This window comes from Olea europaea, chromosome 9, assembly GCF_002742605.1.
Source record: "Olea europaea var. sylvestris chromosome 9, O_europaea_v1, whole genome shotgun sequence".
In the NCBI taxonomy this organism is placed as follows: Eukaryota; Viridiplantae; Streptophyta; class Magnoliopsida; order Lamiales; family Oleaceae; genus Olea; species Olea europaea.
The window spans coordinates 778552-793166 of record NC_036245.1 but is presented as its reverse complement, the minus strand read 5'-3'; the positions used below and the strand labels follow the sequence as shown (position 1 = coordinate 793166).

General features: G+C 30.2%; 1 long non-coding RNA gene across 2 annotated transcripts; it reads right to left on the bottom strand.

The window, feature by feature from the left end:
* Window positions 1-8043: 8043 nt before the first annotated feature.
* Window positions 8044-10629, bottom strand: LOC111399345. Of its 2 annotated transcripts, none has more exons than XR_002703642.1 (2): window positions 9079-10629; window positions 8044-8351 (listed from the first exon to the last, which is right to left on the bottom strand). It is a non-coding gene; the product is annotated as an uncharacterized LOC111399345 (long non-coding RNA). The 2 variants fall into 2 exon arrangements; XR_002703643.1 differs by having other exon boundaries at window positions 9101-10629.
* Between the last annotated feature and the right edge of the window lie 3986 nt (window positions 10630-14615).

The window sequence follows — 14615 nt, the reverse complement described above, 5'->3', positions numbered from 1 at the left end:
TTTATATTATAAATAGATAAAAAAGAATGATGTATATTTGATTAGTACTAATGAATCCTGCAAAACTTGTGAATAAAATTTAACTTCAATTTTATAAACAATTTATTAATGTGAGCTAAGCATAGGCATAATAGAAACTTAATAGGAGAAAACTCTACGTAGAGATGCAAATTCATTGGGGAAAAAAATATTGACATAAAATATTTGAATTACAAGTTAGGATAAATAGTGATTTAGCTTATTTTGCTTGATATTGGGTCTCTATGAAAAATATTAAAAAGGGAGAACTGCAGCCAATGCCAAACCTTTCATTTGGTAGCAGATTTGAACTAAACTTTTCATTTTTGCTATTTATGGTATCAAACTTTCCAAAAATTCTTACTTAGAGTCTAAATGGATGGAAATCATTAGTTTAACCGTAACTTGACTCCAAAGAATAATGTTGACCAAATCAACAAAGGATAAAAATGGTAACTTCACCATTTTACATAAAAATATTTTTAGGCCCCGTTTGATTCCAACTTTTTTGAAAATGCACTTTTCTATCTCTTTTTTCCAACCACACATTTTTCGTTAAAATAATATTATACGTAAATAAAAAAAATTCCTTATTTTTCATCCATACATTCTCCATCAATCTATTATTTTAAAATTCATTTTTTTATAAAAATGAATGTAAAACACCCTGTTAAAATTTCAATTAAAAAAGAAAAAATAATAAAGAGGTACCACTGTTAACCCCTTTTCCCACTCCACCCCTAAAAACACATCGACACCAGTCGAAACCAATGCCGAAATCTCCACCACCATCAGCCCAACCTCCACTGCCACTATCCTCATCACCGCTATCTCCTCCAAAATCGATATCACCACCACCCCAGCACAAGGGATATGAAAATTAGATAACTGTGTAGTTTCAAAACACAATAACGAGCAAATAGAAAGCCCACTTGAGGAAGTATTATAAGCAAATTTGCGAGTAAAATTAGAAATTTCATGGGTGGAGTCATTGTCGCCATTATTTCCAGTCAAATCCAATATCAAAATCTGACCGCCTCTTACTTATTTAAGTAATGTATATTTTCCGCAAAAGGAAAAATTAGCACGAAGAAATCAAATTGATAATTCAAATGCACTTGATGAAAATTCATATTTTTTTCGAACAAAATAAATAATCATCCAGACCTAACTTTGTTGTTTGAATTAGTACTACGGCCGGCATCGGCCTCCATCTCCCCCACTTCCACTAGATTCTTCAACACTTGCTTGCTTGTAGCGATGGCTTGTTGCCCTTAATTCTCCTTGCACTTGATACTTATGAAGCCAATAAGGCAAACCTCTCGTCGTGTTATAACGATTGTATTGATAGTTTCTTTTAGTTATGCTTTGAGATCCAATTCCTCAAATTCTTTTGGGTGATAAAAGTGGAAGATGGGAGGTGATGGTAATGAATATGAATTTAGTTTTCGTTTGGAAAATGAGTTGGGAAGGCCACCTATAAAATACATTTTGTTCAAATGGCCTTTGACCAAAATTATAAAAATAAAAGGAGTTTTAATTATTCTAAAATATCAAAAAACTTCTTTACCCTTAACTTGTAAAACAAAAATGAAGAAGGAATTGGAGTTTCTCTCTAAATTTAGAGAAACCGTGGCAAAGAAGTATTTTAACTCCACAACCATTATGCCAAGTCATGGTTCTTTGTTTTTTGTGAGCAAAATATGTATATTACATTTCAAAAAATTATTTTCTTTTCACTTCAAGAATAAAATTTAATTAAAATTAAAATTTAACAATAACTCACCGGTTAAATCATTGACCCAATATTTTTTTCCGAGTCTAACACACAGTCTTCTCTTCCTTCAAATTCAAAATCATCTTCTCATTAAAATGTCAACTCTTCTTTTTAAGTTTAATGGCATCTCTTCTCCGTAGTTGATTTCCGGTGCACCCAAAGTTTTAACATTTTCCATAACTTAGAAACTAGTTGAAAACAATTACTGAGTCATATATTCATTAGACGCCTATTATAACACACGAAATTTTTTAAAATACATTTTATCGTCATATTTTGAAAAAAAAAAAGGACAGAAAAATATTTTTTTAATTCATATCTTATTTAGAATCCAATAATTAGATTTTGATAAAAAGCGATATAGTATATCGATATTGAACTCATTGTAAAACTTGTAATTAATAAAAATTATTCGACTCTATAAAAAGTTGATTTTGATAAGCCAATACCAAAATATTGCATTTTGAAGAAATCGTAAAATATAACTTATCAACTTAATAAAAATGTGGAATGGAAATGAGCTGTCGACACAGTTTCACCGATTTACATAACGACATTGAAATCGTTCCTGAAATATAAATGACTTCGATATCGTTTCAGCATCAAATACACTCTGCTTAACTGATTTGTATAACGACATTGAATTCGTTCCTGAAATACAAAAAATGATGTATACATTTCGATATCGAACATAAATTGCTTTACTGTTTGATAGGTTTAGACGCACACCATTGAATAAGTAAACAACATTTATGTTGTTTCAATACAATTTTCGACAACAATGATATCATTCCCGTTCAAATCGTAACTATAAAGTCATACATATCATTTTAGAAGTGGTTACACTAAAACATTATAACTACGATATTAAATGTAATTGAAATTTACATATTTTCGTGACTTTTTATGATTTTCAAGTTTATGTATTGTACATATCCAGAATGTGAATATTGCGCATATTCATGTAATGATATACATTTCGTTCCGATGACACATAAAGTAGTTGATGTCGTTCTACTATAAAATGCTCTTATTCTAATAACGACTTTGAAATTTTCCCTGAGGCACAAAATGATAACTAGAATGACATATGTATCTTTTTTTTACAAATTTAACTGCTTGGAATCTTTACAGTTTAAATAATAACTAGAACGATATATGATGACCAAAAGAAGGCATCAAGTGGATTGATAGTACTCGAATGACTCAGAAAGAGCGAATGGAAATACTATCCTTCTTTCTATTGAATGAAATCGAACTCACTTAATAACTTATTTTATCATCCTATATACAATAAATATATGTCAGATGACCGTGGACGATCGAATTGTCATTTTCATAATTATCGTTTTATATAAAGTAAAACGATATATATATATATATATATATATACGTACATACATATATATGCATCAAAATCCCAAATAAAGTAATGATATTCATATCGTTTTAATACAAATTTGACCAGTATGAAATCGTTCCAATTCAAATAACATGTATAACAACATAGATATCGTTTATTTTAATATAAAACGATAATTATATCGCTTTGGCTAAAAATAACGATTCGACCATCCACAAACACCCATCATACCTTCAACATACGTAGGACGATCGAAAGAGGTCATCAAGTGGGTTGATACCACTCGAATGACTTAAAAAGAGCGAACGAAAATACTTTCTGTCGGAATAGTCGGAATGTATTATACAATCATGAGAGCAAAAAAATTCTCATAGTTTATTTTGAAGAGATGGAACCCACTTGATTACCTATTTTGATCATCCTACATATGTCAAATGCATGTTTGTTCGTCATGGGCAATCGAATCGTTATACTTAACAAAAACGATATAATTGTCGTTTTATTTTAACTAAAACGATATGTATATAGTTTTAGTTATGATTTAAACTAAAACGATATTAACGTCGTCAAACTTGTATTGAAACGATAATGATGTCGTTATATATCAAATTCACAAATAAAGTAACGACATTCATATCGTTTTAGTATGAATTTGACGAATTTGAAATTGTTCCAAATCAAATAATAACTATAACGATATAGATATCATTTCTTTTCATACAAAACGTTAATTATATCGTTTTGACTAAAAATAATGATTCGACCATCCACAACCACTCAACACGTCTTTAACATACCTAGGACGATCGAAAGAGGTCATCAAGTGGGTTGATGTCATTCGAATGGTTTAAAAAGAATGAACAAAGATATTTCTTTCTGTCGGAATAGTTCGAATGTTGTATACAATCATGGGAACATAAATATTCTCATAGTTTCTTTTGAGTGAGATCAAACCCACTTGATTATCTATTTTGAGCATTCTACATATGTCAGATGCATGTCTGCTGGTTGTGGAGGGTTGAATCATTGTTTTTAGCAGAAACGATATAATTGTCGTTTTATTTTAATTGCAATGATATTTATGTACTTTTATTTATGATTTAAGCTAAAACGATATCAACGTCGTCAAACTTGTACTGAAACGATAATGATGTCATTATGAATCAAATTCACAAATAAAGTAATGACATTCATATCGTTTTAGTGCAAATTTGAGGAGTTTGAAATCGTTACAATTCAAATAATAACATAATGACATAGATATCGTTTCTTTTCATATAAAACGTTAATTATATCGTTTTGACTAAAAATAACAATTCAACAGTCCACAACCACTCAAAACGTCTTTAACATATCTAGGACGATCAAAAGAGGCCATCAAGTGGGTCGATGCCATTCAAATGACTTAGAAATAACGAACGAAAATACTTGTTTTTGTAGGAATAGTTCGAATGTTGTATACAATCGTGGGAACAAAAATATTCTTATAGTTTTTTTGAGTGAGATCGAACCTACTTGATTATCTATTTTGAGTATCCTACATATGTCATATGCATGTCTGGTGGTTGTGGATGGTCGAATCGTTATTTTTAACGGAAACGATATAGTTGTCGTTTTATTTTAACTGTAACGATATGTATGTAATTTTAGTTATGATTTAAGCTAAAATGATATTAACGTTGTCAAACTTGTGTTGAAATAATAATGATGTCGTTATGACTCAAATTCACAAATAAAGTAACGACATTTATATCGTTTTAGTACAATTTGATGAGTTTGAAATCGTTCCAATTCAAATAATAACTATAATGACGTAGATATCGTTTCTTTTCATATAAAACGTTAATTATATCGTTTTGACTAAAAATAAAGATTCGACAGTCCAAAACCATTCAACACGTCTTTAACATACCTAGAACGATCGAAGGAGTTCATCAAGTGGGTCGATGCCATTCAAATGACCTAGAAATAACGAACGAAGATACTTTTTTCTGTATAAATAGTTCGAATGTTGTATACATTAATGAGAACAAAAATGTTCACATAGTTTTTTTGAGTGAGATCGAACCCACTTGATTATCTATTTTGAGCATCCTATATATGTCAGATGCATATCTGGTGGTTGTGGATGGTCAAATCGTTGTTTTTAGTGGAAACGATATAATTGTCGTTTTATTTTAATTGCAACGATATGTATGTAGTTTTAATTATGATTTAAATTAAAACAATATCAACATCGTCAAATTTGTATTGAAACGATAATGATATTGTTATGTATCAAACTCACAAATAAAGTAACGATATTCATATCGTTTTAGTACAAATTTGACGAGTTTGAAATCGTTCCAATTCAAATAATAACTATAACTATAACAACATAGATATTTTTTCTTTTCATATAAAATGTTAATTATATCGTTTTGACTAAAAATAACGATTCGACCGTCCACAACCACTGAACACGTCTTTAACATACCTAGGACGATCGAAATAGATCATCAAATGGGTTGATGCCATTCAAATGACATAGAAATAACGAACAAAGATACTTGTTTCTGTGGGAATAGTTTGAATGTTGTATATAATCGTGTAAACAAAAATGTTTCCATAGTTTTTATCGAGTGAAATCAAATTCACTCGATGACCTACAATCGTCCCATATATATCGAATACATGTTGGGTGGTCGGGGACCGTCGAATCGTTATTTTTAACAGAAATGATATACTTATCTTTTTTTATAATTTTAAATGATATATATGTTGTTTATTTATAATTTAAATAGAAACAATATCGACGTTTTCAAAATTGTATTGAAACGATAATTATATCGTTATGTAGCTAACCACGAAATAACATAACGATGTCCATATTGTTTTAGTACAAATTCAACGTGTTTGAAATCGTTCAAATTTATATAATAACTACAACAACATAGATATATAATGATATCAATATCATTACCACTCGAGAGCAAATGTTCCCTTGGAAGCGAGCTCAACAGCTCCTTATGTTGCGTACGCTGTGTAAGTTTTTATATAACGATATCCATGTCATATTATTGGTCTATAATGATTTCAATGTCATTATGAAAATCAATAAAGTGACATATTTTTATATTGAAACAACATCAATTTTGTTGTGTCTCAAGAACAATTTCAATATTTTTATGTAAATTAGTGTGATTTTCATTTTGAAAACGACATCAATATCGTTTTATGTTTCAGGAACAATTTCAACGTCGTTATATGAATCTATGCATTTTTCATATTGGAAAGACATATGTGTTCACTATAACGATATAAAAGTCATTTGTCTGTAATGTGAAAAAAATACAACAACGTAAAAAGACTTTAACTTTTTTCTAATATCATAGAAGTGAGAATAGCACGATGATTATAAAATCTAATAAATCATTTTATGCTTCCAATAAGTACAAAATAATAAAATTACAAGTCAGACAGTAACACGACTTTAAATTTTACTACCAGCTGTTTGAAATTTACCAGTGGAGCGAACATGACTAGTTCTCTTACAGTTCGAGCCTTAGACATTATAGGAACAAACGTTGATATCTCTATTTGGTATAGCATTGTATCGACCTTTAACATCTCTCTAACTTTATACAAGTTTACACAAGAAATTATTTTTCAAACAAGAATGACCGATATTTTTCCTTTGCCATTAATTGCATTTTTCATTTTCAAGCGCTTTCAACTGACTGCTCATATTCAACTAGATAACAAATTGAATCCATAACATATCCATGATGGCCATAATTGCAATTAAACTTCGTACATTATTAATAACGAGATGTTTGTCGTTATGGTTTGTAGAAAACAATATGTAAATCGTTCTGGACGGAAAAAAATGAAATATATATTTCATAGTAGAGCAATAAATATAATAGCCAAACATGTGTTTACCAGCATATTTATTTAAAAAATAAGAGATAATGAGAAAATGGGAAAGCAACCCATATCAAAGCTATAATTTGATGATTAAAAAAAAAAAAAGTCATTACTAACAAATGAATACTGTAAACACGAATCACAACATGTGATTCAGGAAAATAAAAAAAGAAAGTAGTCAAAATATTGAAATTTAACATTATTATTCTTCCTCAAATACCCATTAAAAATACTATAAGTTTTGATTACTTACTTCAACAAAGTGAGTATTTAAGAGAATGATAATATTATATTTTGGGATTTCATGAAGAAGAAGATGATGATAAAAAAGAAGAAGAATAGCAGAGATTGACCTATCAAACTGTGGAAGAAAGGAAGCCAAAATTGAATTAGGGCTAAATGAAAATAAAAAGGGGAATTGGGACATTATGTCTTTTACATACAATGATATTTTAGTAATTTAAAAATTGTATTTTCCTTTCCTTTGTATCCTAAAGCTATCTAAATAAAAAAGACAATTCATAATCTTTTTAAACAAAACTTTTGTTTGACTGGACCATTTAAATGAATCCCCGTTTGGTTTTAGTTGGGTGAGTAAGGAGAAGAAGAAGATTCTTTTTTCTTTTATTTTTTGATATTTTATTTAATTATTATAATTATTTTGTGTGGAATAATATAAAAGTATCATTTTACTCTTTTTAAATAGCTCAAACGAATTCCAAAAAATTTTATGGTCAAATTAATGATTTCCATGATTCCATCAATTTGGATTCCAATTGAAAATATTTAAAAGGTATGGTATCGTGGGTGATACAAATGAAAAATTTAGATCAAGTTTACTACTAAATAAAAGGTTTGATATCGTGGCTACAATTCTCCCTATTAAAAATATATACTGATAATTAAATTTAAATATTAAAAAACATTGATTACTAAATAAACAAATTTAAAAATTAGTACCTTGCAAGTCGTAAAATAAGAAATGAACAAAACTAATTTCAATATGTCAAGATTGAATCTTCCATGAACTACCGCACAAATTACAATGTACTCCATGTGCATATGGCCTGTACATTTCGATTTCCATTTAGTTTATAAGATTTTATCATAGTGTACCTTACCAAAAAAGTCATAAATATAAAATAACTACAAAAAAACATCATTAATACAAGAAATTCCAGCTTTTCATCCTCCTCACGTGCTCACAAGCATTGTCACCACTGGTTATCGAACGACCATAAATACAAAAGAAAGCAGCTTCCATTGAACAATGCTAAACTTTCACTACAAAACAAAATCGATATAAGCAACACAGAGTTTTAAATAATAATTCAGTATTCTGAAAGTAATATCAAAATAAATTTATGCATTCTCTGCCCCTATTGGTAGAAGATTCTTTAAAATTCATTTTCAACAACATATTTTTCTAATAAAATAATTTTGCATGTGTACACATAACTTTTCCTTACTTTTTAACCACACTTTAAAAAAAAAAAATCACTTTTGACAAAATCTATTCTCAAAAAATCTAAATCAAGACTCTTCATTAGCTGAGTAATTTCTTTCTTCTTTTAAGCAGTTGCACTAAGCAAGAAAATATATTCAGTCAGAATGGACAACATTAATATGATGACAAATAACAGAACATGAACTACGTAAAGCAAAAAAAAAAAATAATAATAATAAAGGAAAAGGGGTGAAAAACAAAGTATAACTTCAAATGAAAGTCGAGAGTGAATGGTTAGATGTTGCAACCATATTGAGACCTTGTTCGAGAACCATTTTTGGGTCAAAATGCATTTTGAAATAGTGTTTTGTTGAAGAATATATGGTTAAAAAATAAGAAAAAGCTTTAAATTTACGTATAAATTTATTTTATTGGAAAATGGGTGATTGAAAATGATTTTCTGAAAAAATGGGGGCCAAACATAAATGAATAAAGCTCACTCTTAAGAGCACTCTGTAATGAAAGGGTGCCGAAACAGTTACAAATACAGAGGCAAGGCTTAACTTAGAACAATTAGAGTCGTTACCGACATCCACAGTGGCTAATATCTACAGTTGAGTAACTTCATTGAACAAATCTTCTACTGGAAGTCCCCCAAGATGTCCTTCCGCAATGAAGGTCATCTCCAAAATGGAATAGAAATTCATATGAATAACATGGATATCAACTAGAAAGATTAATCAGAAAACATGACCTAAATCCTTCAAATGCCAAAAAAAATAAAAAATAAAAATAAATAAATAAAAAATGAATGTCTATATTTCATGACCGTGTATCATCATACGAAAATATGCAACCAGAATATATAATTCTAATAGATTTATCACTTCCTCCATAAATCAACTATGCATAAAAAGTACAACAGATTTTTCTTCATAAAAATGTATTTTTCCTTTTCGTTCGAGGGAAGGGATAGGAATATAACTAGTTGCAACCAATCATTGTTAACATTAGTAATCATCAAGCCAGCCATGCCTCATTAGCACAAGCATTACAAAGAAGAATAACGCCTCAGAAAGTATTGTTTGCAGAGTAAAAAATGTGGTCATCTCCACAATCATTACAAGCCTACGAAGTCATCATTGGCATCCATTTATATCAAAAAAATCCACTAAGCACCAAATAGAGAGTTAACCATCTGCAGCACAGAATACAGATGTCACAACTTGGAAAAGCCTAAATAACCATATGAGTTTGGGAAATGAGCAGGTGAGATCTTTTAATTAATCAAACTTGAAAATAAGAAGGTTACTTATTTTGACAAATGAGTTAATCATACAATAAGCAATACTTTTACTTAAAAGAAAAAGTAACTCATCCAAACTCTAGTTTCCTACGGTCCTCTCTATATCCTTTCCCGTTCATTGCTATAACACAAGGATTACAAAGAAGAATATAGCCTCAGACTGTTGTTTGTAAAGTAAAGCATGTGATCATCACCACAGTCATTACAAGCCTACGAAATCATCATTGGCATCCATTATTTGTTTCCAAATGATGGCTGAGTAACACTACATATAATGACACCGTTACAAGCTTATGCTCAACATAAGAAAAGATAACTTTAGCAGTAAATAAAAGTTTCTTAGCTGAAAGTACAAACCAAACAAGAAAATCAAATTTAATATGTTGAATTGAATGGACGAGCCTCAGACCGATAAAATTTGATAAAAAAATTTTGTGTTCATCTCCACAATCATTACAAGCCTACGGAGTCATCATCGGCACTCGGGAAAAGCACAATCACTGGTAAATTTTTGATTGCAATCAAATGATGTCTTACACTTAATTTTCTTATAAAAATCTAAGCTAATTAGCATAAATGAAGTAATTTGGCCATTGAGAATGATCTCATTTCCATCTCCAGCCATGCTTTAAACGAAAGGAAAATAAGAAATTAGAAAGATATTAGAACTATCAAATTTCACGATTTCTTATCCAGAAAACGAATATTGTTGAGATGAGATTTACTTTACTTGAGAAGTGATTGGCCGAATAAACCCTAGTTCTGGATTTTCGAGGATATCTGAACGCTTGGCGGTCGAAGGGACTTCAATTTGTGCTTTTATCTTGAATCCCCAGTAGCCGAATCGAGCCGGCCCACCATGTTTGATGCCCAAGTCGGCCTGTGAACAGGCCTGAATTATCCGGGCGGACCGGCCCAATGACACAACAATCTTTTCTCCTTAGTTGCACTTTTGCCTATACATTTCTTCTTTTCTTCAAAGTGGTTTAAATAAAAGATAAATTTAGGGATTTGATTCTTGAAAGATAGGAATATAAAAAGAGATGCAATTGCAAGGAGATAATGAGAAGGGAAAATAGATTTCCCTATGTCGTTGCTTTGGACAGATATGCATATTATACATGTATTTTTTAAGGACAAAAGTCCTATAATGCAAACTTAATGACAACATTGTATGGGTGCATTTCAACGTAGTTAAGAACAAAAGGCTATGGGTCACGATTATGGGTAAATGTTTTGGCGATAGTGCATACATACTATGCGTGTTGCTGGGAGGTTAGATTGTAAAATTTAATTTTTATTAACAAAAAATTACTATATCTTATTTAATTTTTAAGGAGGTGACTGCGTGGTGGGGTGGGGATGATGATGAAAAAATTATTTCAACTTTCTCTCTTTTATATCTTATTTTATTTAATTATTATAATTGTCTTATTTTGGAAAAATATAAAGTAATCATTTGCCCTTTATTTTATTGATCAAATGTGATTAACTTTTTTACGGATAAATTAACGATCATTTGGATGAAAATTGTCTAGAGATCCTTTGTACGCACAAAAATAAAAGGTTTTAGGACCAACAATGCTACAAATTAAAGGTTAAAGTAAGAGCTGGAAAAGTTTGAAAGATTTGAGGACTACAACAACAATAATCCCTAAAAAAATACAACTAAAATAAAATGGCCCTTTAGAAAGGAAGCTTAACCCATTATCCATGTCATCCAACAAATAGCATATATAACATACCGTATAATTATTTTTGAAAGGACGGGTCACTGTGACTTTTAAGTTATTATTTAACCAAAATTTGAACTACTAGCTAACTTTAATAGAACTTCATAAAAGAAAAAAGGAAGTCCTTATTTGCATTCATCATTATTATATATCCACTTTTAAAATGAATATTATATTATATTTTTAGCTCTTGTTTGAGTCCCATTTTTTTGGGAAGAATGAATTTTTTAATAGTGTATTGATAGAAAATGTGTGGTTAAAAAATAAGAAAAATTTTGAATTTACGTGTAATATTATTTTAAAATACTGTTGAAAAATGAATTGTTCCAAAAGAATGAGGTTCAAACAAGGGCTTAATCTCATGCAAATTTACTTAAATAGAGATATATAAAATTAAGCCCTTGTTTGAGTCACACTATTTTCATAAAAATACATTTTTGAATAGTGTATTGATAGAAAATATGTGATAAAAAAATAAGAAAAAATTTTGAATTTGCATGTAATATTATTTATTGAAAAATGTGTGATTGAAATAATGTCAAATTACTATTTAAGAATATATTTTTTCCAAATAATGTGGATCAAATTGGGCCTAAATAAAAAATGTATCATTCTAAATATATCCACTAATATTTATTCTATTAAATTATTTTGAACTTTTTTATTTTCTTGTAGAATTTACGTTTGATTACCCATATGTAAAATCTTATCTTCGACTAAAGTAAAAATAATAATGAAAAAGACACCACTAAAGCAAATACATATAAACACGGCAATATATGATGAAGAATTTAAAAAATTGAGGGTTATATTTTACTTGAATTTGACATCAATTTTTCACTTCTTTTGATGCATTCTGTACCTAATATTTTAGTAGGGATGACAATGGATCGAGTTGAGCTAGCTCGACCCATTTCCCACAAGCTCGGCTCGGCCCACAAATTCCATTTTTTTTTATTTTTAAATTTTTTTTAAAGTTACCAAATGATGTCTGATCACTTTTTTGACGAGGCCCGTAAACTCGTGAACTTTAGACTTCTGGGCATTGTCCAGGAGCTGTTTGTAAGGCTTAGATCATTGAATGAGCCCTCGCTTGACTCGAACTCGTCCTGAAACAGCTCGAGTAGCCCATGGACCGAGTTTTGACGAGTCGAGCCAACAAGCCAATTCTACAAGCCAGATTCTGCCGTAAGGATTATGGCTATGTCATGGTTCTGGTGGAACTTATGGGGGTTCAAATCCTACATCGAAAGTATGTGTTTCCTTTGTGTGGTTTATATATGTTTGGACTTACCAACTTCAACAGCTAGCTTTTGAGGTACGATCTCTCAAATTCTATGACATTGGCATCAGAGCATGCATTGTGTCTTGAGACCCTAGTTAGTGCATGGGCACCTGCTTACGTGGGCTTTGGGGTAAAAAATGTGATAGTTTGTCATGGTTTCGGTTGAACTTATGGGGGGTTTGAATCCCACGTTGAAAGTATGGACTTCTTTTGTGTCGTTTATATAAGTTTGGATTCTCCAACTTTAACGGCTAGCTTTTGAGATATGACTCTCATAAGTTTTATGATAGGCCGAAGAACATTATACCGAAATTGTAGAAGGAGACGACGAAGACTTTGCAGAAGGGGATAGCGGAGTTTTACGATGAATCTTCGAGAATATGGGAGAATATAAATAGGGAGACCATATGCACCATGAATTCTACGAATTGAATTCCTCTGGGACTATAAGTGATTTGGCTGATTTAGATGACAAATCACAGTGAAAATCAGTAAATGAAAAAGATGGCAGTTAATTAATTTCTACAGACTTATTGTTTGTATTGGGAGTTTTATTGGTTTCTCAAATTACCAATATCATTTCGGAAGGTCCGAGTTTTCTTGAATCACCAAATGTTACATCTGCTCTCTTTGATGCATTTCTGGAGGTAATTTGGCTTCATCTTCATTGAAATATTCAGTTGCTAATGGTTTGGCAGTGGCTCTTGCGTATTAAAGGTCCAAAGGATTGAAATTTTCTGTCCATTTTGAGTTTCTAAGGTTGTTTTCGTATATATCTGTCAGTTGATGTTGAGTTGATTGAGTTTTGATGTGCCTATAATGGTAGAATGGAATAGTCGTTAATTGGTTTCATCGATATATATCATTATATCTTTTGTATTTTTCTGAAGAAGTTCAGATGTAGTTTCACATTCTTGATACAAATTCGTCCATTTTGATTGCCTCTAGCATCTTGAGAACCTCTTGTTGCTGTTCAAGATTGCATAGCCTACTTGATTGGTGAAGCCATCGAACTATCACTTCAAGCTTTTGTCTCCAAGGTTGAATTATGGTTAGAAAAAATTGTACAACCTACTTGGGCGGGTTGGTCAAAGCTGATTGAGAACAGTATAGCAAACTTCTTTAATTTAAGAGTTCACCAATTTCTCAAGATTAAAGCTTGTTTCAACAAAACAATAAATAGTAAACATATACAAAGGCATGTTGAAAATGCACTTAAACCATCTTCATAAAAAAAAAAACCTTTTTTCCCGTTCCAAATATATCTTTAACTGCCTGTTGAAAATAGTGAAAATAAAGCAGATCAATATAAATTGATTATAAGAAATTGACCGTTTACATATATGCAATGACTATAGAGTAATTTTAGTAGTAAATTACCTTCTCTTGATTCAATTCACTAGCCATTTCCTTCTTCATGTTGCATATGTGGATTATAATAATGCACTGCATGACCTAATGTAAAAATAAAAAATATATGTCTATGAACCCACACACATGAAACATCATGTTTTAGTACACAAGTAACTTTTTCTTACTTTGACCATTAAATACAGCATTTGATAAAAGTGGAGGTTTGAAAGTATAAGGTGATATGTTGTGAAAGTAAGGTACATCTTGTGGATTTTTGACACTCCGCTAATATGGGAATTATAATGTGTAAATACTTGCGTTTTCTGCAAAAAAATCCCTAGTAACGTGAGATCAAAATTAACAAAAAAATCAAAAATAAAAAAAATAAATAAATAAAAAACAGATATATATATATATATATATA